Genomic DNA, 25387 nt, shown 5'->3' on the forward strand with positions numbered 1-25387 from the left:
CCGTTTTCCACCCGTTGAAAGTCACAACAGATCAGCCTAAAATACACAGCCTTTTTGGTATGCAGCCTTCAACAGGTGGCCTACAGACATGGTACCAAGGAATCATGGTAGTTGCATGTCAAAACATCAGGAGAAACAACAGGTTACAGATTCTAGATATAGATGCTGACTCAAAACATCCAATTCACCATGCAAAGCAACAATACATCAATCAACTTTTTAGACCTCTGCATTATGGATAAGAATGGAACACTGATATGTGACCTCTTCACCAAAAAAACAGATCGTAATACTCTGTTACACTATAACAGTCACCACCCCAAAAACCTACGGGATAACCTCCCATATGGTCAGTTTCTACGACTACGCCGCAACTGTACAGAACTAGAACAATACAAGAAACATGCCAAAAACTTACAGGACAAACTGATGGACAGAGGATACCCAAAGAAACTCATAAGGAGGACCACGAAAAGAGCGAAGTATACGCCAAGAGAAAACTTGCTAACACCAAAAGCAGCAAATACACAACAAGATGACACCCTAACCTTCGTTTCGACCTTCAACCCTAATACCACCAAAATCAAGGGCATTCTAAAGAAATTCTGGCCGCTGGTACAACTAAGTTTACCGGAAGAAAAAATACCAAGAATGGCACTAAAGAGATCAAAGAATTTCAAAGATCTTTTGACACATGCCAGACTAGAAACTAAGAATCAAAGATCCACCATTTGGAACATGCGGAAATAAGAGGTCACCATCCATGTGGCACATGCACTGTTTGCCGTTTTACAAAGAAAATGAACTACTTCAAAATAGAAGATAAGGAATGGCAACTCAGAAAATTTACAAACTGTAAAACAGCCAATGTTATCTATATAATAGAGTGCCCCTGTGGACTACGTTACGTAGGCCAAACCACCCGTCAGATCAACAAAAGAATTGGTGAACACCGCTCACGGATCAGATGTAAATCTATAACATCTCCCTTGGTCCAACACTATATGGAAAAACACCATGGACCAGACGACATTCTTTGGTGGATAGCAGATCTAGTATCCAACACTAGTAATGTCACCAACTCCCTGAACCACAAAGAAGCCTGGTGGATTTTCAAGCTCAAAAGCACAACTTTGGGACTCAACGAGGCGGAACCAACTAGATACCGCCGCTAACAAGCTCCTGCACCAGATGGATCCATAACCACCATTTTCGAAGGACGCTATCAACTAATATATTTTAGAGGTACACGCAAGAACTCACACAAGCTGCCTTTCCATGAACCCATTTCTCTGAAGTACACAGGCTTGAACCCTGAGGTCCCACGACCCTTCTTGTTTTCAGCCTCACAAGGTTATCACCTATCCCATCTATGCGATGGTATGCCCCATCTTTACTAGCCCAGTGTTACTTATCCATACAGGACTCCTTCATTGTATTAATGCACCAATTGTCCTAGACACACCCTTCAACATACATCTGCAAGGTCTCCGGCAATTTTTAATACATTTAATAGACAATATTGCCTTTTCGTCACAAAACGAAACCTAGCAGCTGCGCAGTTGCGCCGCAAGTGCAACACTATACACCGCGCGCATGCGCACAGGCACACGATCGAAAGAGCTCCGTCTATTTTACTCGACAGCGCCGCCGCATTTGTCTCTTGCGAGTATCCCCGGCAGACATAGTCAATAATGCATACGCCGGCTACTCCACCAGCCTGACAGACTACATCCTGACTAGACGAGAGGAGCCTAGCCTACGACAGTCACTGCGCTGCAACGCCGAACTCAAACCAGGTAATGCAGCTTTCTTCCATACACACAGTGAGTCGGCACTCGCCTTGCGCATCACTAACCAGGCACCCCTGCCATTTTTTATGCTACTGCAGAACTATCAACTGCATACAGCCCGTAAGACCCAGATTACGTACCTGGAGTTCTGCTCCCTCCACACCTTACCAGGGCCACGTCACAAGACCCAACAAAGAAAAGGTGAGCTCGTGTACCCCTTTTCTACTATGTGCCTACTACTCTGCTATGCACATAACCATGTCTTCCACTAAGATTAAGGAGCAATTAGCAACCCGATCTTCTTTTTCTCTCTGTTTATAACTCTCGACAGATACTAGCTATACCCCAAGGTTCTCCCGCGTCCTGGACTCCACACCATCTGCACACCTATGCGTCCAGGCCCTACCAAAGACCTAGACCCCAAAGGTCAGTGCTTATGCTTTGCCCATATGTGTGTGTGATGGCTAATTTAGCCTATGATGCCCCACAACTAAGGTTGTTTTTAAATGTCATGTTACGTAATCTTCCCATGAATTTTATCCTAATCACTAATAGAGTCCCCTGGATTCCTTTCCAGGGCGACCTATATCCGGCCCAAGATGAAGGCTATCTGCCGAAACGTCCAAGGACCAGCCTCTCTTCCATCTCCTGCTAGTCCTTATTAACTGTCTCCAAACAACTTAAGATTCAACTCAGGACGTCGACCATGTGTTAGGTCACCCAAAAGCCTGGCTACAGAAAACCAATAGCTTTTCAAATTTATTGTTGTCAATATTGGTTGTAATATGTTTATATAGATAAAATCTACTATCACTTGTCACTAATAGGTGGTGGTCACTATTCAAATCCAAAGCACCTAAATGGAACTATATTTTTGAAAAAACTTTTTCGAATTTACAAATTTAAATGCAAAGGTCTACAACATTGCAAAAGCCTTTGATAAAAAACTAAATACTTTGGGTTACTAATCCCTCTATGTTGAGATGCATAATTAATAAATGCAACTTTACCATATGTGAATATGTGAATCTTTAATTCTATTTGTGTTTAGGTTTCACCTTGATTACACATGATTGAATACCTGTGACATGACTAAATAACTTAATGTGTACTTCAAAAAAAGAGTACCCCCTAAAATCTAGTTGTCAGAGCGAACCCACTTGTGTATTTTAATCACGGATTGATTCAGTCCTGCTGTATTTAATTCACTCCAATTTCTAATGTTCCTACAGACCCAATCAGTCTCTAATTTTAAATGCTATTTCTCTTACAGGAGCCTTGTGATGATGGTTACAACTGTACATTTAATTCTGTGTATCATCTTAAGTTCAAACTTTTTAAAGGTATACTGTAGACAGTTATGATATAAAAGAAAACATAGGCTCGTTCTTCAGTTGTGTGACTAAGTCCTCTCTCTTTATTTACTTGTGGAGGATGTCGGAGCCAAGGAACCTGGGTGCCACAACAAGCCACATGATGGTGGGTCTTGAGGGCAGAAGGCCATGAGGAAGAGGTGCAGGCTTATTAGATTGCCACCAAATACACTCTTGCTCTTTTAAGACATCAAGAAATGGTGATCCAAAAGAGCCAATCAGGCTTGTTCAGTTCTGGTCTCGCTGGTCCAGAAATCTGTAAATAAATGAACTGGTGCAAAGCACAGAACCTAAAGCAGGAGATGCAACTCAAACAATCCATCAGTCATCTCCCAAGGGCTCCACGCTCATACAGTGAAGACTGGCTAGGCCAAGGGAGACCACAAAGAGCGCAGGAACAGGGTGTAGTGGGCAGTAAGAGGACCACCCATGGGGAGGACGGGCCAACGTTAAGCCCCAGGAGCCTGTAGAACAATTCACATATCTACTCAAGAAAACATGCTGAAGTTGACGTGCAGCAGGGAGATGCTGTGAGCTGTGGCCAAAGCCCTATAAAAGGCAAGGTCTGTGGCAAAAGGCATTGGGCAATAGGAGGAAGTGATAATTCAGAGATGGCTGTAGAGTTGAAAAGAAGAAGCTGGAGAATGAGCTGGACATGGAGCTGGAACAAGAGCAGGTGACTGTGGGAGAGTGCAACTATGAAGGATGGAGAGAGGAGGCCCCGAAGACTAGAGTAAGGAGGAGGTGGAATGATGCAGGGGATCCCAGATGGCTGGAGAAAGACACTGTGGAGGTGGACATTAAAACACATAGCAGACTTGGAAAAGAACAACCCAGGAGGTGAGGAAAAGGCCCTATAGGACGGCTGGAGAGTGAGACAGAGGGTTGGGAGCAGACAAACCCTGGGGGTAGGGAGCCAGCGAATCCAAGAGGTTGTAAGTGAGAGGACCCAGTATGCTGGGAACAGAGCCAAATTTCTAAGATAAGAGCGGACACAGTCCGAATGCTAGGATGAGCGGAACACAGAGTGTTGGGAAGTGCTATGGGACCAGGAGCAGTGGACCTAGAAGAGAGAAGAAAAAAGAGAAAGGAAGTTAAGGAGATGAGTTGTTGAAAGAGGTATACAGGAGTGTAGAAAGTGGTGGAGGAATATGTCTCTACTTCTCCTTATGTCACACCACCTTCTCATGTTGTTGTACCACCTTGTCTTGGCTCATTACCACTTCTTCCTGTTGTCTCACCAACTTCTCCTGCCTGTTTTGGGAATTGTCCCCCCTTTTCACCCTAGGTTGGAACCCAATAAGCTATCTCGCAGGCCCTTGCTAAAAACCTGGGCTAGCTGATCCCACTCATGACACTAGTTGCCTTGAAGCCAAGCGGGATCCACAAATAGACCTCATAGAAGGTTATTTTATTTAAGTACAAACAGGATATAGAGGTTCTCATGGAATACACCGAATATGGTCTTGGGAAGTCTGGGTTACATCAATTATGTATACAAAGGTAAACCCAAGGAATAGAAACAGGAATGAAAACCGAGTAATGAAGAAACCAAATCCAAATCTCTCCCACAGGGCACATTGCAGGGTTGCCATTATTTCCCAAATGCTGTTGGCATTGTTAGATCCACAAAAACTCACTTAAAACATCTGGTCATCGCCTCAGACAACTGATGATTTAGATCCAACTTCTCTGTCAAATGAGTTTGGCCAGGAATTGTCATCTCTACTTCCTAACATCCTGCATATCCTAAGGAATGACAGTTTCCTCCAGAAGGCTGCATTTTACCCACAATCACCCTCACTATTCTTCCTCCTGTCTCCTTGTCTTCATCCTGTTACTCCTCCAACATCCTTGGCATGACTTGGCCAACCTGGTCACCTCATTATTTCCTATTGGTTCTGGTGTGACAGGCTTTCCTGCATGTGAGCAGGAGGTGGTCACAGCTGTGCTATCGTGGGAACACCCCTTGGTTTCTCAAGACCCATTGGTCCCAAAAAAAGCTAAGGGTGAAAAAAGCATGTACTGTGGAGGGAGTATAAAGCTCCCTCCTGTCAGAAATAAACCATTTTTCATAGAGAATGAACTATTTCCCTTTAAAGTGAATAGAGTTGCAGGTTCTGGAGTTCACAAGAGAGTGTCCAAAAACATTGTATCCTTCTGGGCTGTTGAAGAACATATATGAACAATACCTATAAACTTGAGGGGTTTCACAGGACTGCTGTGATTACAAAGATATAGGAAAAGAGTAGGTACAAGGTAAGTAAACGGACGCCCATTTAAACATTTAACACACAACATGCCAGCAGTGTTCTCTGGTTGCTTCTAGCATCACAGGTATTACAATGAGTGGAGAGACCAGACTTTAAAATATAGATAGAACCTGGTTGAAGACCTCCCTTGGAGCAAGAGGGGGAGTTCTTGTTCTTTTGAAAATGTTGTTGAAGACGCTAATGCCCAGTCACCCTGTTGCCTAGGACCTCACCATGCTGCAGGTCCCCTGAATGTGTGTGCAGCTCCCTCCATGGTTGGGCGATCAAGAAATGGACTGGCATTGGCCATTGTGACCCTGGAGATGGACACCCAGCACATGGAAGACAGAACATCCAAGGTCCCTATTGTTGACGAAGACCAGCTTTGAGCCATCATTCAAGCACGCTCTCTGAACTGCCACCCACTGTTTCACTCCGTTTGCCACTGCACAATGGCAGCCAAGCATGTCATTGACTCGCTTGAACCACAAAGTACTGATGCCTCTCATTGCTCGAGCTGCCATCTGAAATAATAGCTTCTTCATCAGTGTTCATGTAAGTCAATCAAACCGACCCAGGTGTTCCCTAATCAGCGAACTCTGAGCCTCTGCACGGAATCCACTTGCCTGCACATCCAGGTACCAGCTCACTGCTGTCAAACTGCAACTGCCAAGTGAACATGGGGACCAATCTATCCGCACTCTGCAAGCAGACGATTAGAGACTGCAGCCACCTTGCATTCAACCCTGATTCGACACCAGCTTGCCACTGGGCTATCACTACTGCTGCATTCACGACCCAGCCAACACTGCGATCATCGCCTAGAACCCTGTTTCAATGCTGTTGAGCCACCAAAATATTTCCAAAGGTACTCTTGACCAATATCTGCCCCTCAGGTACATCTTTGGTCCCTAGAGACTAGACAAGTCGTTTTAATCCCTTTTCACAACTCAACGAAATGTCCTTTTTCTACATTGTGGTCTTTTGTGGCCTTCCCCCCTTGTGTCATCACCAGAAGTGCTGCATCTATTCTATGTGTGCATATTCTACATTTGTACAACAGTGGTGTTTTTTTTTAATCGTTTGTGATGGTTAATTTGTATTGTACTTGATGTGTCTGATTAAAATATATATTTCGAGAGAACTTTGATTGGACATTCCTTTATTTTGAATGATTCTACTTCTCTGTGTGGGTTGCTAATGACTCACATTCACATCCCTCTTAAGAGTATAGCCTTCCCTCAGCCCAAGTTGCAACAAAAGGCAAAGGAGGTACATCTCGTGACTGTGCCCGTTTTACCTTTATGACTATGTTGGCTCTTGGTTTGCAGAAGTAAGAGGGCTGAGTGGGATTTTTAGCATCTATTCAACCTTGTACTCCTGCCGGGCGGAAGTCAGTTTGTCACACTGCAAAAGCTAATCATTGGACTAATATTGCAAGTAGATTTTAAAGCCTATAATGACTTGTTGTTTTTATGGTAGTCCTGTTTTCATTATCTACTCATTTTCTTTGCTACACAATAAAAGGATAAAGGATTACCATGATTATGTGTTTCAAGGTATGATTTGTTCATACATGCAGCTTCCTTACTCGTGGTTAGAGTATGACTAGCTCCAGTTAGCTGTTCTTGTTTCCTTCACTGCATCCTTATTTTAGCCAGACTTTGAGGATTGCATGCTATCCCCTTAATAGTGCGAAAACAAATGGTATCTCATTCCCAGTATACATTATTAGCTGCACTAGCGCACCACACTCAATTCACTGTGGCATAACGTTATACTTTGTTTAAATGGCTCTAACAAGATTTAATTTACAACATACTACTGTAATATACAATTAATGGTATGCAACCCACAGAGGTACTTCTGATTTGTCATTTTATAGGGCATCTGCCTCGTTTTTTGGGAGACCTGGGTAGCATTCTTTTTAGTTTGGTTGGTGTGAAATATTACCCATCTAGTCTAAAAAAAGGTTGTCATTTAAAGATTGACAGGAATTTCACTTCGGTGTAATAATTAGATATTTCCCATCTGATCTGTTCTGGAACACCAATTCTTCAGCTGGGAGGCCCTGTATTTGCATCCATCTTGTTTATACACTAAAATGAACACAGACAGGTTGAATAAACATATGATGAATTAATCTACTGCCACAATTGAATTTCCTGGTTAAGAATATCATGATGCATATCTCATCCAGGCACATTTCTAAGTTACATTATGAAACAAATTAAAATGTCTTGGAAGTCAAGCACCCCAGGCAGTCATTGAAAGCGCTGAGAGATTTTATTTTTTTATTTTTAAGAGCAGAACTTGCTCTTTCTAGATTTCCATCTAATTATGGGGCTTTATACTTAAGCAGCTACACAAGTAGAGACTTGTCTACGTCAATGCCAGTATGTACTGTGCACTATGACAGGCAGGTTTTATCCATACATTCTCTGGACATAAATATGTATTTGCATCAGGAGAAGGACCCTCAGCCAAACAGGTGGCTGGAAGAGTGGGTGAGGATACACTGTGCACCGTCTGCTCTTTCCAGCTACCCGAGGCCCTTCCCCTGGTGACACCATCAAGTTTGTGGGGCGGCAGCAGGGAGCCTCTCCCTGCGCCTCCCCATCCTCACAACCCCAAACCAAAATATACCCTTTTCCCACCCCCTCCCCACTTACCTGCTGGACTGGAGCTTTGTGCACCAGTTCTGGGGCTCCTCCTGCCCGCGGTTGCCACCAGAGAAATGGAAAAGTGACTTAATCCCTTTACCTATGGCAGCGGACATTACTTTTTTTTTTTTTTTTTTTTTGGCAGATTGTCTTCGCACAATATGTGCACAGCCCATCTCTTGGAGAAAAAAAATAAACTATTTGCACCCCGGGTAAACCCAGGGGTGTGAATAGCTATAAAGGGGTGCGTACATGGCTGGTAATTGCCTGCAGCCGTCGCTGAGGCCCTCGCTTCTCTCAGGTGTGTGGAATGTTACCGGCTATGTAGGATCCCCAACTGAGGGGTGATTGCTATAATCACAGCTTGACTAAAGATTACAAATGATCTGACTCTATATTTGGAAATCTGCAATGATCCCTTTTCAAAATGGGTGGGCCAATGAAATGAGCAGAGATGAAGCCCATGAGAGGTTTGATGAACAGTGCATCATTGTCATCTTGGTGTCATTTGAGCAACATGACACCAGTAAAGCAGAGCTATTACACATATGTGCAACAATTATGAGATTTCAAAAGTTTAAACCATGAGATACCCGACCCGGCTGATACAAGGATTTTGTGTTTGCAATAATTGCTTTGAGTGTCATATGAGAACACCTGACTTCATTGAAGACTTGTTTTGGAGAGTGGGTGGAGACCAGCAAATAAAGGATATATGAGGAGACTCCTTGGAGAACAATTTCAATATAAGAATGCGTAATTCATGTATGTATGTTTTTTTTTAAAGTGTGGACCTAGCTCGGGAACAGCCCTGTGCTGTACTGGGTGTAGGTAGTCAGTGTTTGGGTTGGCATGTTTTAACAGCAGCACACAGTACTGTGAGTTCTCGTTAGGTGCTGTTGAGAGGTGTTAGGTGAGATTGTGCTGTTTTGAGAGATTTGCGAAATTGGAGAATCATGCATTCCCTTATTGAACTTTGCAGATAGTGTTTTCTTTCGTTTGTTCTGATGCATTTCTCGTAACATGAAACTATTCTATGGAAAATGTCATTTCATCATTTCCATGAGAAAGCCTACACGAGGAAAACATTTTGGAATTTGCTAGCATTTGACTGCAGCTTGAACCTTTAGCATTAAAGAACAAGCTTCTGTAATATTGAAGAGTGCATCTGTAAAGTAAAATGCTGCATTTCAGCCCAATACCTACTGCAATGGCATCTGTGCAGTCCCCGATACCATTGGTAATATCGCTGGTGCTTTGTAGACTTGGATCTGTTCTTTATTAGTAAGATGGTGTCCATCTTTCTTGAAGTTCATCAAGATTTCAGATCCATTCTCCACAGTGCTTCGAGGCCATAACCGTGTCAGAAGGCACTATACAACCAACAAGTAAGATAACATAATGTAATCCACTGATCGCTACACACATTTTCATTTATAGTGGGCTAACCTTTACTGGTAACATAATTGGCTTGGTTTATGGAGTGCCTAGTATGCACAACAAGTGAAACCGCTACTTTATGTAGATCCCACATGTGCATGTGCTAAATTGAACTCTGGCTGTGTTCCTAGCCTTTAAAAACAGTGCTCCATCCATGAGAATGTATAATTAAAGGCCTGGCCTCTGTGCCTGGCCAGGATTTGTTGGCACACGGCACATGCTGGACATGTTACATTTCTTTCCACCTCTTGTAAATTGAGTGCCCGGGAGAATTGACTAGACAAAACGTGAGGCAGCTGCTTTTTCCCAGGCTTAAACAGTCTGCTATGCAGCAGTGCTCTCAGTAAGACCAAACACATCTGATGCAGGAAGATGGGGGCGTGTCAGGCTCTCCACCAATAACTAGGAATCTTTCACAGGAAAGGTCATGTGAACAGAATATCTCTTGTTGTTCAGGGGTTGCATATTTTGTTTTTGGCGTTAAGAGAGAGTTCTAAATTGACTTCACATTTCTGTAATGCTGCCTGATCTTTCACAGAACTAGCCAAAAGTATGCAATCAACATTCATCTTATTAACAATCCAGTTGGCTATATGTAAAACTACAGTGAAGTAGAAACCATATGTCTATTCTGTATACACATTTCCCTTTATGCCCTTGACACAGAACACCTAGAAACAGATCTGCACACAGTTTTCTAGAACATCCAAATTGCACACACCAACACAACAGCAAATCGATTTTGGATCTCCCTCTCTTCCCACGAACCTAACCCACCCACCTCCTTTTTCAGATATGCCAGAGCACGTTGGGACTGTGCAAATGGAAGCAGGATGCATTTTGAAGCCCAACAACATAACATATTGTGCACCCCACTAACAAATGAAACGGCTAAACTTTTGAAACTCTCAAAGTTAGGTTTTTAGGCTGAGTGCACAACATATTATTAGTATTGACCTACATAAATCGAAACTTGCTTTCACATCAAGCATGGTGGAGTATAGGTCTCCTAGTGACACATAGAGATGGGCACTTTGTGAGATATAGTCCACTGCTATAAAGCTTATAAAATGCTTCTGCTATGTTTAATTATCATTAAGCTATGTCATTGTAGAAGGAACCCGATCACCCAGGGAAACAACGATAATAAACCCCTTGGAGCCTATCAATGTTCCAGAGAGCCTGGCCTGCCCTAATAAGGAAGAATTCCTCTCAATGTAATCTTAGATTGTACCTCCAATTTCTCCACCACACTTAGGTCTCCTTCAATTAATATCTGTGTCGGATGTTGCACACCAACAAGCTGTAGAAAGCAGCAAAAGAAAAAACAGTGATGTCGTTTCTATGACACTATATTCAGTGTCTACTTCTGTATGATGTTTTAATCAGACAATATCTAAGCAGAATGTTCAACAAACCCCAAACCAGTGCTTGCAATTTGCCTTTATTTACTAGGGTTCTTTTAATTAATCTGGGATCTCCAAATTAACAGAATTGAGTCCTTACAGACTTCCTCTTCTTTCTGACAAGAAACACAAATGGTTGCACAGACAGTATATTTATTAACCAAATAGAAATAATTAGATCAATTTAAAGATAAACAAGTTATGCCTCCTTGAAATGGCAATGATGAAAAAGAATCAAGAGCACTATACACCTCAGTTTCAAACCTACAGTTATAGGAAGAGAGATTTGTATGACACACACATCACAACGTATCCATGTTGTCTACCCTCGGTGTGCATATGCCAATTGATAAAAAATGCATGAGGATAAGACTTTCATTTATTAAAAATGACAAATTAATTTAACATCCCTGTGTATCCAATTCTCTCTACTTCCCCTTTACTGCAAATAGATACCAGCCTCTTACTCAATAGACTTGTCAGAATTTCAACAGCATTTTAAAAACTAAATTTTAACAAACTACTGGACCTTTCTGTATGTAAATGGCTTGTAGAAAAGAAAATGTATGTTCAACATGTATGTAGGCTAGACTCCCTTCAGTGATGTTTGTGATCAATTGTGATCTGGCAAGGGTGCGAAAGCCCTGGCATTTTTTAAAATTTGTATTAAGTAATACAATTATGTAGGTAATTCCATCTCTGAAAGGGAAATCTGCTTATCAGATTGCCTTGTCATAAGCTCCATGCCTAAAGCATGGTGTGTACTTGTGCCTGACTGGATCCGTATCTTGATGCACAGCACCTTCTCTATGAGTGACACAGAGCAGGTTCAGACTTCACAGGTGCCTTTTTGACAGCTGCAGTGTCATCCAAGCCTCTGAAGCGCGGGTGCTGCACTTAAAAATGCACCCCTGTTCCAAAAACTGCATAACGCTGGAGATCCTGTCCTGGTGTCACACTAAACTGTACATATATTCCATACCTGAGTTAGGGTATGGTGGTCAGCATTTCTGAGTTATCCCAGCCACATTACATTGATCTTGCACATGTGCCTGCATGGTGGACCAGTTCAGCTGTGGATGGATTAGGTGTATTCTTCACAGACAATGCCCACCCCTGTCCACTGAAAGTACTGTTTCCTTGGGGTTTGGCTTCTCTTGGTTCCTTTGAAAATAAGGACAGGTAACAAATACCCTTTCCCCCTGGACATCCACTCCACATGATGCTGGCCTGGCCACAGAAAGCAAGAGGCGCACCCATTCCCCTGAAATCTAGGCCAAACAACTGGGGCTGCATTTCTAAAGGTTGTTGTTACTGTTGAGAAGGAAACAGGGCAAAGTTAGTGAATTCAGAGAGGGAACTGTACAGTTTGGGGAGGGTCCTGTCTGCCATCTTGAGTGTCTCTGTCTCCTTTCTTTCCTGTCCCCTCCACTTCCTTTAAAGCAAAACACTGTGGGTGTGATGACATAAGGGCAATGTCCACACATTTCAAGAGCAGGCATTGGACCCCATAAAAAGGCTAGCTTTAGTCCAATCACCTGGAAACCTTTGCCCCTAAAAGAAGGGGTCTTTTACCACTTCTTTGAATCATCTTGAAGCATCTTTGGATCATCACTGGAGAATATTTTGTTTTACCCTATTTAGAGAACAGTCCTTTCTAATGCCCTCCAGTTGTAATGTGAAGAGAGGTGTTCCAAAGGCAGAGGCATGCTCTGTCCCCTAACCATCCCCAGGGACCACTGGGGTTGATCCTCTGCTGCAACAGGACCTGCCGCTCTGCCAAACACAGTGGTATCCCACACCTCACATTGTTGGAGAACACCTGTAGATGTGTACCAGTCTCCCCCATGTTTGGGAGCATGAGAAAAATACTCATCTTGCCCCTGAACCCCTGTATTGGAACTCAGAGCACTACGAGAGCCAGGAAATCCAGCTGCCTATTGTTGTTTGCCATTGAACTGCTCAGAGCATGTTTCAAGAACTATTCAGCACATTTGAACCAAAATGACCCTCCGTTGCTGCCTTTTGCTCTCTCCCTATCTTCGCACATTGCCAAGAAGTCTGGTTTGGGGCTGCCAAACCATCAAAAACTGCAAAGAATGTACTAATGGCTGCTAACTGCCCCCTTGGTCCATTTCTGGGCTCTAGAGACTGGTTCATATCTTTTTCAAGAACACTGTTGCTTTTGCTTGCCTTTCACTGCGGATGCATTAGCCATAGTGCTGCATCTACTATTTTTGCTTATTCTGTGTTCTTTCCTCAGGGTGGGTTTTATGTAGTGTTTTCTAGTAAGTTATTATTGTACTTGGTGTGTGTTTTTTAAAGTGTATATATTGTCATAGAACCTTGATTGGACATTACTTTATTTTGGACTGTAATACTTTGCTGTTTGGGTTGCTGCTGAACCACATTCACATCTCTATTAAGACAATAGCCTTCCCTCAGCCCACGTTACCACAAAAGCTAAAGGAGGTATACCTTTTGACTGTACCTGTTTTACCTTTATGATGATGTTGGATCTTGGTTTCTAGAAGTGTGTTGGTGTTTTAGCCTCCAATCATCCTTGTACTGCTGCAGGGCAGAGGTCAATTTGTCATATTGGTGGCAGTGATTGGGATTTGGAACAGACTCTACCTACAGCCTAGTGAGCCAAATTAAGAGAGTACATCACTAGCAAGACATATTTTTGAATAGCTGCAATGTAGCTCACAATGGGTGTAGTGCACAACCTAGAAACTGTTTTCCTACATCCACTCTGTAAGAGAATGGGCTTCTCACATGGCTGTGAGGTTAGTAAGACTGAGTTACTGAGAAACCTCCGAAGAGTGTTAGGTGATGGTACAATTTCATTTGTGTGGAAAACTCACAAAACTTCCAGTGGGGAAGGAAGTCTCTCTGCTGATGGGCACCCACGGCAGGTAACAAAAATGACACAACTAAGGGCATGTCTAACTTGGACGCACGTGAGAATACCCTTAAAGTGTGATATGGACATACCCCAGCATTTAGGGTGTTGGGGTGACACCAAACCTGTTGAGCCTGGCAAGGCTGCAGGCAGGTTCACAAACACTTGAATCCATAAAAAGGCTAAGGAGTATGCATCCAAATTAGAGGCAACTGATTATGATAAACAAACGGAGGCAAAGGACAGAGGTTCTGGCCCACAATACATGAAAGCACCCCAAAAATCCAAAGGGAAATCCCAAACCCATGGTAGGTCAACTCCCACCAGAAAGCAGAGGGTGAGCACCTGTAGCACTGAGGGCCTCATACCCTCCACAACCAGATGTTGTTTCCAGTGTGGAGATTTGACACTTAGGGAGGGGGGGTCCTTCCTGAAAGGGGAAACCCAAGCAGGCCGTAGTGACTGTGGATCCCCTGAAAGAGGAGATCAAAGTTAATGTCAACATCTTAACATTCAACATCCTACTAGGCCTGGGAGTGTCTGAAGGTTTCCTCACTCTGGCTGGGAACAGTACCTGGTACTTTGAGTGGGCCCAACTCCTCCCACAGAAACAGGAAAACGTCTCCCACCTTGAGTGGCAATGCTTCTAGTGTCACATCTGTCAGGCAACTGGTGAAGGCAGGGCAGCACACCCAAAGACCAAACCTGGTTGAAAGAGGGTTTGATAGTCTGAAGTACTGTTCCTCGGAAATCATAGGGCTTAGTAGGAGGAGTGCAACCTGTGCTTCAGTCAAAAACGACTTTCCTGTAGGGTGTCTGTTCTGTAATAGGCTCCTCACGCAGAGATAGTTATGGCGGTCACAGGAGCAGCACAGGAGGAAGTTCTTGAGGGCTGTGGCCCTGAGGCTTCTTCAACCACAGAGCAGGTATAGGGCCGGAGGTGTTGAACCACTCCAGCAAAGGTAACAGGTGCAGAACAAATTCCCTGGCCTGTTCCAAAAACAGGAGGTACGCAGAGCTAGAGAGTGTGAGAGAATGCTCTCACCAGTAACTCCCAGTCCAGGTCTCAAGTCTCCTGAGATGTCTTCTCTCAGGACTCATAAGCCACTGAAGTGACTATGCAGTTAGCACAGGATTCAGTGATCTCAGGGTTATCTACGGCATAGAGGAGATACCTGTGGTGGTGGACAGGGAAGCTTCAGACATGAAGGGCCTTACAGAGCTGGAGGAGTTGTCTTCAGCTGGAGGCGCAGGTCAGGCAGACTGTCCCACTCTGGCACGTCTGAGGCATACACAGGAGCTGGTGCAGGACAGAGGTCCTAATCCAATCCTAAAAGTGAAACAGGGATAAAGTGAAATCCCTGGTCTATTCCAAAACCTGGAACCAGTGAACGGCGGAATCCCTGACAAGTTCACAGACAAGGAGTGCAAGAATTCTGTGGCAGGACACAGCCATGAGTTGGTGGTTCACCCAGGCCCCAGGAGTTTCCTACTGGACTTGGTTCCTGACAAACCTGCTGACCACTAAGGTGTTGCTGGGACATCTTAGAGCTTGTCAGATCATTTCTCTAATCCCCATGTGGATTCAGAGATGTAAACTCTGCCCACGGTCCAGTCCTGCCTGGGTACAGACAGGACAGGAGAGGCATACCAGACCACTTTAAATCCACTACCTGTGGTAGGGTGGTCGTGTGAGAAGAAATGTAACTTCCCTCAGGTGGGATACCCCCAAGATGTCATAAATGACAGGGGATCCCATGTCATTTTTGTGGTTTTGCAGGCACCACAGAAATCTCAGCAGTTCTAAAATGAATTGCTGGTGCACCCATTGTCAAGATGCAGTTAATGAGCATGATCTTCAAACATTATCTTCAAAACATTAGCCATCACCCACAAATGCCTCTCAAATGCTGCCCCAGATAGCTCTTTCAAAAGCACAATCATCAAGACCCACCCGTTTCTCCCATACTCACCCACTGAACACCCCAAGATTCAGACAAAAGGGATCTGGAGGGTGAGCTTCCCAGCCATCGCTTCTAAGAACTGGAACTCTCTGCCACTGTCACTAAGATCAGAACAATTTTACTGAGCCTTCCAAAAAAATCTTATGACTCTGCTTTTCTCCCAAAGCTTGACCTCTGTCCGAGCCACAGACAGATGTATATCAACTTAAAATGTATTTTATTTCACCTGCTGTGCAATTCTGTAACCAGCAACTTGATGCCTCCGGGTTTAAAGCACGTAACAAATGCAAAACATAAATACATAAATGTAATAAGTGGCCCCTGACTCATTATTTAGAAGTTGCGTATTGTCACATCACATAGGTTTCAAAGTCTTGCTGATGCATGATTCTGTTCTTGGGGATTTCTACCTTTTCTAAAGAGATCTGTGTATTGCGATTTGTTGTTCTTTCAACATCTGTGCTTTAGACCTACATAAACAGCGTGTATTCTTCCTTGTGTTGTGTGCATATGTGTGTTGTGTGTGTGATTGAGGGTATTTATATGGGCACTTAATACTAATGTTTACATCTGGTTTAAACCTTCCGCACCTCTGTGTTGGAATTGGGTGTTCCGTTCTGAATGTTGTAAGTCACAGAGGTTATCAGTGTTTTCCGTGACTGACATCCCTTTTATGTTGCCTCCGACTGATTAAGCACTGACATCCACTAGTCTCTCAAACAAGATTCTTTTAACATCCATAAGTAAAGGTTTTCCTATATGGTACACCCACTGAAAACCCATTATGCCGGTTTTCAGCAATGGAGAAATATATGCATACCCTCTAACCTGCTCTCAGTTTCTTATTTTCCATTGTTTTAGTAAACAATCACACCTCAGGTGTTTCAGAATGCAATTACATTCTGTCAACGTTTGATTCAGCCTCAACATTGATGGGAACTCTCATTAAGGATCAGTAACATGCTGTTGTCTTCCTAATCCTTCTGCTGAATTCCCCATTCAAATGGAAATTGATGTAAATGTAAAATGTTCTGCATCCCGGTTCAATCCAGAAGATAAACATTGAAAGGCGGTCCTGCATCATGGGTCCAGATCACCATATCTCCTCTTTGTGGTGAGTTCCTTTTTCAATGTAGTTTTCAGTTAGGATTCAGGCAAGACCTTTTCTGATGTACTATTTTTTTTTGTTCAAACCTCTTCCCTTTCTTTATTGTTCAACTGATATCCACATCACAGCTTGCACACAAATCTGTTTTCCAAATGCGCAAATGATATCATCTACTACCACAACTTCTGAACACCACATTACTCGGTAGTGTGGCTACTATATCAGTGAGTGAAGCAATTCTCTTTTTCCTATGACTCATCACACCATATCCCAGAATCTAGATCCAGTATTAGGTGATAGAGAATTATCTTCCGTAGCAGTCAGAGTTCTGCTGGTGCTAGCATTTCCATGTGGAATGGGAGGTTACATTGATGATGTTACGCTGACTGCACAGGCTTCATCAGTGGTGAAAAATGCCTTCTTTCTTTTAAAGAAGCTAAAATATGTGTTCCTATATTTATCTTTCTCTGACTAGTTATGGTGGTTAATGCTTCGATGTTCTTCCAGATTGAATTTTGGTAACAGCACAGACATAGGCCTGCAATTTAAAACATTGGCACTCCAGCAAAAAGTACAATGTATGGCAGCCTGATTTTTTTTTTGCGGAGAGGGAAATGTGATTATATTTAATCAAAAATGATCTTTACGCACTGGTTTCCTGTTGAAGGAAGAGTGTTTTTCAAATCCTTCTACTTGGAACAGAAAGCTGTTCATTTCACCCGTACCCCCATCAATTAACAGTGGTTGCTTTCAGAGGTACCAACCAGCGAGCTCCTTACACTCTGCCTCGGAATAGTTTGTGGACGTATTCAGAAAATAAAAATGACATGGTAGTAAAATTATAGCACAGGCATTAACCTTTACTTCCTATAAGTGTGCTTGAAGAACCTAACCCCTTTTCAAATTTAGGATACTCCGTAACACCAGCATTTTCAGACTGTTGTAGGATCATCACTTGTTCTTATTCGGTTTCATCATCCTTTGTGATGCCGCCAAAAAGCTCTTTTGACAAATGTTCTGAATGCTGTAAAACTGCCACACCTGCATACACACATACATACTTGCTCCTAGGCACGGGCTGTTCCCTTCAGTCCCAAAGAGGAGGATTTTCACTTTTTGACAGTAGCCCATCAATGCAAATTGTAAGGATGTAGAAGGAGTAGACCAACACACAGGTGGTATGCTTTTGGGCAAAGACTTCAATTTATGCCAAAGTAAAGAAGGAAACCTAGCTATCCCTAACTCTCAGAGGGTTTTTCCTGTCTCAATGAAATACTAAAGAAATGTCAGAATGTCCAAAAATAAATGGCCCAGCATCAAAATACTACTTCTATACCTCACACTTATAACCTTCTTCAGGATGGGTATGGTTCATAAATTAGGGGGAATGTATCCCTTCCTCTGAAATTTCTCAGGCTTTTCTTGGTAGTTCAATGTAGTTGGGGGAATGTCTCCCTTCCCCTGTCTTACTTTGACAGTTCAACAGACAGCCCTGGTGTACTCTCCTGCCAGGGACGGCCTAATGTGGTTGGCACAATGTCTTCCTTCCCCAGGCCTTGTTTAGGCTTGTTTACAACAGTCCAGCTGGCTACCCTGGTATACTCTCCTGCCAGGGATTGCCTTTGGGTGCAACAGTGGTTTCTCACACAAGGGTACCAGACCCCTTAGTATAGATTTCTTGGCTTTGGGTCCCTGACCCCTTCACAGTGGCTTCTCACACACGGGTCGCAGACCCTTTCATATTGACTTCTTATCTGTGGGACACAGACCACTTTACAGTGGTTTCTCAGATATGGGTCCTAGACCCCTTTGTATTGATTTGTTGGCTTTGGATCCCTGACCCCTTCACAGTGGTTTCTCTCAAGACACAGAGGGCCATGTGCAGCCCCCATAGCTTCTCTTCTGGCTCAAGTTCGCCCACCTTCTTCTCAGGTGTCTTTACATCTTTTACCGGCTCTCCTTCACTCTTACCTGTTTGTGCGCTGTATTACGCAGTTCTGCTTCACTTCCATGGAGCTGGGCAGTATGTACCTGCTCGCTCTCACCCTGAAACATTCTCCTTTGCCGGAGCAAACTGCTGTGTCTGGTTGCAGCCCTCTGCGATCGGTGGAGCAGGTAGCGATGACTGACCTTCCCTTGCCACATCCTGGTTCACTGCTACATGCTCTGCTTGCCCTGACATGGGAATGACCTCTGCACATGGTGCCTCTGAGGTGGGACTGACAGCAATGTTAATGCCTCTTCCATCTTTAAGTGGCTTGAGGATTGACCACTAGAATGCTCCACCCAGTTCTCTCAGTGTTGCATGGTGGCTGCACAGATCTTCCTTGTCAAAGTAGTTTGTCCTCGAGATCAAACATAGTCATCCTTGCTCTTCCTTGTCCCAGTACTACAGGTATAGAAGGGTTGAAATAAGTACATGAAGAGGCTATCAGTATTAGAAGACAGTAAGGAGGGAGGTGAGAAAGAGGTGGATGAGGGGTAGGAATATTGTGTTGGCTATTGATGTCCTCCCTGTATCCCACAGGGGGAATCCCTCCCCATAAGATCCTCCTGCTGGGTACCACCCCCAGGTGGACTATCGGGTAGTGGCCTGACCTCCCTGGCCTTAGGAAAAGGGTCTCCCCCTTGGGGAGAAGGGTCACCTTCAAAGGATTTGTCACAATAAAATGTAAAGAATTGGTCCTGATGTTTCTATGTATCGCTATAAATCCTCCATTGTTCTATCAAGGTGTGCCCCAAAGAAAGTAACCAGAATAGCACTAGCGAATAATAGGTACATACCTGTCATTGTCATCGAATCAAAGGCATAACCAGGCTCAGATTATCAAGTAGAACAAAAAGGCTATGTTAAAACCTCTGTTGGTCAATTACCACCCATTTAAGAATGACTAAATTCCACCAATGTTAAATGTGTGCCCACTAGTTGTTCCAACTTTAGACAACTATCAAGTGTTAAAATGGTGATCATAACCATGGAAAATAAGACCAAACTGATCTAGTGTAAACATAGTCTTGCCTGTCAGATGCAGCTGCATTGCAGGTTGTGTTAAGTATTGTCAGGTTTTTCCTTAACACTCAAGTAATCTTGGAAAGTGTTTATTTAGCAGGGGCCTGCCCATGCAATGCCTTTTTGGTGACTGCATATTACTGCTGATTTACTCCTGGCAACACATGTTCCACCAGTGCAATGCAAGCACTACCACAGAGTTCTAATAAAGAACTAGAGGGCCATAATTTCATACATTATGAGAGCAAAACGGGAGGCAGCATTTTCCTTTCATTTAGCAGTCATGGACGCCATGCTGGTGGAAACGCTGCCATAGGAAGCAATGGGAAGTGGTGTGTGTTTTCCACCAGCATAGAGTCCAGGGCTGACACAGTTCCTGGTGGGATGTTGGCGCTCTAGTGGGCTCCCCGGTGACTGTGTCGTCACGGGGAACGCCCCGTTTATTTAACTGCGCATGCGACGGAGTGAACGTCACCCCGTCACGTGCGTGCCCTTAAAGGGCCAACGCCACACTCCTCCTTTTCCATAACAACAAATTGGAAACAGGAGGGACTAACTATCACACATTTATAAAGCACACAACTCTGTCAACTCCAAAAACCCCCTTTTATTCACAGCCAACCTGGGTCCCCCGTGAGTACCTGTCACGGCCTGACCATTACCCCCGGTCAGCCTCCCCAGCTTAGTCCGTCACATAGTCTGTGAGACGGGTAGGTTTCCCACGCCTTGTTCTCAGGGGGTACCTCCTGCCAATGTCCTTGGCCGGTGTCTCTTGACCTGGTCTGCCTCGAGCCGGAGAGTCCACGGCGGGGCTTTCACCCCCACCTTCATCCAAGGCACCCTCACCCTCTCGGTTGTCCGGGCTGTCCACTCTCGGGTCGCCGATCCTCCTGAAGAATGAGGCATTCCTTGTTACAGACGACGTCCCGTCAGAGGCTGTCACCATAGAGCCCTTGACCGCCACGACATCTAGAGGAGCGGGTTCATACGTGAGGGACAACTTTCCTTGTGGGTGACGATTTCTCACCAAAACCTCATCTCCCGGCACGATGTGCGGGGGTCTCAGGCCCCTCCGGATGTTTTCCATCTGCGTCCTGATTCGTCTGTCCTCTTCGACCTGTTCATTGTCAATGACGGCAGGGTCCCTGTCCCCCACCTCCGGTATGACGTCTCTCGGGCATCTCTGGAAGAGAGCCTCCGCCGGGGCCACCCCCGTTGAGGAGTGAGGTGTGGTCCGATTTCCCCGCAGGAAGACGTACAGGGCCCTCTGCAAGCACTCGCCCTTTCCATGGGCGATCCTGAACACTTTGTTGAGGGTGCGCATCATGCGCTCCGCCTCCCCATTGGCTCGGGGCCACAGTGGGGTTACCCGCCGGTGTTGAATGCCTTACTCCCTCATGAGCTCGGCAAAACTCTCGCCTTGGAATGGTGCCCCGTTGTCGGAGCACAGCACAGAGGGCAGGCCATGGGTGGCGAAAATCTTCTCCAGCGCCACCACCATGTTCTCAAATGCGACGGACTCTATGAACTCGACCTCCGGGTATCGAGACCACTCGTCCACCACAACTAGGAAGTGAGTGCCTCTCGACGTGGACCCGGAGTCTGCGTGCACCACTTCCCATGGTCTGGTCCCTCTGGGCATTGCTTCAATGGATGGTTCCCGCTGGGCCGGTGCCGCAGCCTGGCACCATACGCACGACGCCACAAATGCTTCCACCTTCCGCTCGAGTTCCGGGAACCACACCTTCTGGCGGAGGCGAGCTTTGGTTTTGGGCGCCCCTTGATGACCCTGGTGCGCCAAGGTGATGACCTGTGCAATTTTGGCCTGGGGCACCACGATCCTCTCACCCCTCAGTAGCAGCCCCGACTCTGAGAATGTCAGTTCTTCTCTCACTCTCCATAACTGCTCGAGGGCCACTCTGGCTTCACATGTCCTGCGTTCCACGGCCTCCAGTACCGTCTTCCAGGTACCCCTCTGCATGGCTTCCCTCAGGATGGCGAAACATTCGTCGCCTTTTGATGCAACCTCGAGCTCCTCCACCTGCATGGAGTTTGGGGTGGCCGTCTCCACAACCAGGCGGACATGTTCGTCGGCCTCTTCCGCTGATGCAGGCTCCTGCGAGTCCCCTCTTGGGTGTCGAGAGAGGTAGTCTGCCGCGTTGTTAGCCCCTGAACGATAGGTCAACGACACTCCATACTCGAGCAGGGCGAGCATCCAGCGCTCTATTCTCACCGGTGGACGGGATGATGAGCCCGCCATGATCGGCAACAACGGCTTGTGGTCCATGACCACAGTCACGGGGCGCCCCATAATGTAGAGGCGAAAGTGTCTGCAACCCCACAGCACCGCCAGGGCTTCCCTCTCAATCTGGGAGTACCTTTGCTCGGTGTCAGAGAGCGCCTTACTGGCATATGCTATGGGTCGAATCTCCTGGTCATTCCCCGCTTGTGTAAGTACTGCCCCCAGTCCATATGGGCTGGCGTCCACAACGATCTCTGTCTGCAGACTCGGATCGAAGAACGCCATGGTGTCGTCCACCGCCAAGGCACCCCTGATGTCATCGAATGCCGCCTGCTCAAGGGGGCCCCACTGCCAGGTGGTGTCCTTCTTTGTGAGCGATCTCAACGGCTCTGAACGGGACGCCAGGTTCCTGATGAAACGGCCACAGTAAGTAACCATCCCCAAGAAGCTCCTCACCTCTGCAACATTCTCTGGCGGACGCGCCTCCTTTATGTCCCTCACTTTGCAGGGGTCCGGCGACACCCCATCCGCCTTGAACACGAACCCAAAGAATTCGATCGTTGTTTTCAGAAATTCATACTTGTCCTTGTGCAGGGTGAGTCCCACCGAGCGCAGGCGTTCAAAGGTCTTGGCCAGGCGTGCCAGATGCTCCGTCTCCGACCTGGCATACACCAAAATGTTGTCGCTAATATTAAGGACTCCATCCAAGTCCGCTAGTGCCCCTCTTATGATGTTTTGGAAGACCTCCGCCGCCGAAGACACCCCAAAACTCAACCTCTTGTATCGGTAAAGACCTCGATGAGTGGTAAAGGTTGTGATGTAGCGGGACTCGGGGTGCAGGACCACCTGATGATAGCCTGCTCTCAGGTCCAGTTTGGAAAAGAACCTCGCCCCTTGCAGTTCTGCTATGATGTCATCGATGGTAGGGGTCAAGTGTCGCTCCCTCTTTATGGCCTTATTGGGGAGTCGCATCCGGCTGTTTGGGCTTGCGCGCGATGACAATGGGAGACACCCACGGGGTGGGGCCCTCAACTTTTTCAATAATGTCCAGCCCCACCAGATTGTCCAGTTCTCGATCCACCAGATCCCTGAGATGAAACGGAACTCGCCGGTGCTTCAGCGCCACTGGTTGGATTGACTCATCGATGTGGAGCCGGACCGGCTCACCCACCAACTGTCCGATGCCTTCAAACAGGGAGCTGTGTTTGGCCAGGAGTACCTGAATGTCGTCTAAGTACACTGAATATGCAAATGTGACAATTCCCAAGGCCTCAGCCGCAGCACAGCAAAGCAAGGTGTTGTCGCTCACTGGGGTGACATAGAATCTGGCCCGGATGTGTGAGTCCCCATATTGAGCATCAGCCACGAATACGCCGTCCAGAGGGAGGGGCTGATCGTTGCCGAAGGCGAATATGCGTGCTCTCGGTGCGGTCAGCATGGGCGGGGCCTGCATGGTATCATAGTGCTGTCTGGCCATCACATTCACAGACGCACCGGTGTCCACTAGCATTGGTACAGAGTCACCATTGACAAGCACTTTGCACCTGGGCTGTCTCTTGGAGCGGGATTTCAGCATGCTCACACTGGACACAAAGAAGACGTTTTCCTCGTCCTCTTCCTCCTCCTCCTCTTCCTGAGGTGCCCCTTCGTCACCCTGGTCCACCTGAGCGACGTTGGACGTCCTTTGGGGTCGGAAGAAACCAGCTCGAACAGGCCCCCTAGGCACTATCTTGGGCGCTGCAGATCTGCACATCCTGGCGAAGTGGTCCGCGCCTCCGCACCTACCGCACTTAACCCCAGTCGCAGGGCATTCAGCTGGGTGCGGGAGATCGTACCCACACTTTGGGCACGAGGAAGTGGTCCCAAGCGGGCGCGGGCTCTGAGTGTTCATGGGGCGTCTCGCTCCACGACCTCTTCCGACCGCGCAGACCTCCTCCACCTTGCCTGGGCGGGCACCCGCTTCCATTCTGGTCGCCCGCAATTCCGACACCTCGTGGCACCTTCCCAGTTCTAGGATGCGAGGAAGGGTGATGCCAGGCTCGCGCAATATCTGCCGCCTCAGTTTCCCAGAGACACACCCCTGAATGAGTTGGTTGCGAATCATGACTTCAGGGTCGTTCCACGCACATGGAGCGGCCAGTCTCCGCAGCCGCCCATAGAACACATCCAGAGTCTCGTCATCCTTCTGTCAAGCCGTTCCCATGAGAAAACGTTCATAATCTGCGTTGGCCATTGGCAGAAAATGATTATGTAGTGCATCCTTTGCCGCCGCAAACGACCCATCCTCCGGCTGCAGGGACAGAAATATCTCATGCACTGCTGGGACAGCAGAGTACAGGAGAGTGGCCAGCTTGCTGTCGTCGCTTGTCTCCATCGTGGCCCTGAAGTACATCTCAAGCCTATCCATCCACATCTTCCACCTCTGTCCCAGGCTTGATGGAGCACCCGAGGTATCAAACTCAGGCATTGGCTGTAGGGACCCAGGTGGTTTCAGCGGGGGAGCAGGCGGAGGCGCAGCAGCAGCAGCAGCAGCTTGGCTCATGGTGGATAGCGCACAGGCACCCCAGAAGATATAATTGATGGGGCCGCAACTCACCACCAGCAGTCAGCCTCCAGAGATGGATTGAATTCTGCCTCTCACCAGGCGCACTCCTCGCAGATGTATCACTCAAGCCAGCACGCAGACAATGAAGTGTCCAAAAATTGAGCAGGGGGGAAGGACCCCTAGTGCATTCAGCAGGCTTCCCATAGAGTCTCACCCATCTACTCGGTGAAAAACAGTGAAAATGTCAATGAATCATTCTGAAATTGACACGTGCTGTTTCCAGCGTCTGTCCGCCGCTGAAATATCCGATGGCTCACCGACGCTTCGCTATGAAGCCGTGAGTCTCCGAGGCCTATTCATCAAGATGGCCGCTGGCCGCGTGTGTCGCTTCCTTCTCCGCGGTCAGAATTCGCTGGAACGTTCACCTAGGATCATCTACGCTCCCAGTAAATGTCTCCGCCTGTTCCAGGAAGTGATCCCGGCACTCGTCGCCACTGTTGGCAGTCTCCAGATGCCGCCGTCCGTGAGCCCCCCACCCCCCGTGACACAGAGACACGGAGACAGCGGTGTTGCAAGTGTGGGCTCCCCGGTGACTGTGTCGTCACGGGGAACGCCCCGTTTATTTAACTGCGCACGCGACGGAGTGAACGTCACCCCGTCGCGTGCGTGCCCTTAAAGGGCCAACG

General features: G+C 46.4%; 1 protein-coding gene across 5 annotated transcripts in view; it reads left to right on the forward strand.

Moving 5' to 3' along the window:
* The window catches only part of NAV3 (neuron navigator 3), a 1326128-nt gene that overhangs the window by 110245 nt on the left and 1190496 nt on the right, over positions 1-25387 (forward strand). The window lies entirely within an intron of this gene.

This window comes from Ambystoma mexicanum, chromosome 12 (genome assembly GCF_040938575.1).
Source record: "Ambystoma mexicanum isolate Mex_15411 chromosome 12, UKY_AmexF1_1, whole genome shotgun sequence".
NCBI classification, from domain to species: domain Eukaryota; kingdom Metazoa; phylum Chordata; class Amphibia; order Caudata; family Ambystomatidae; genus Ambystoma; species Ambystoma mexicanum.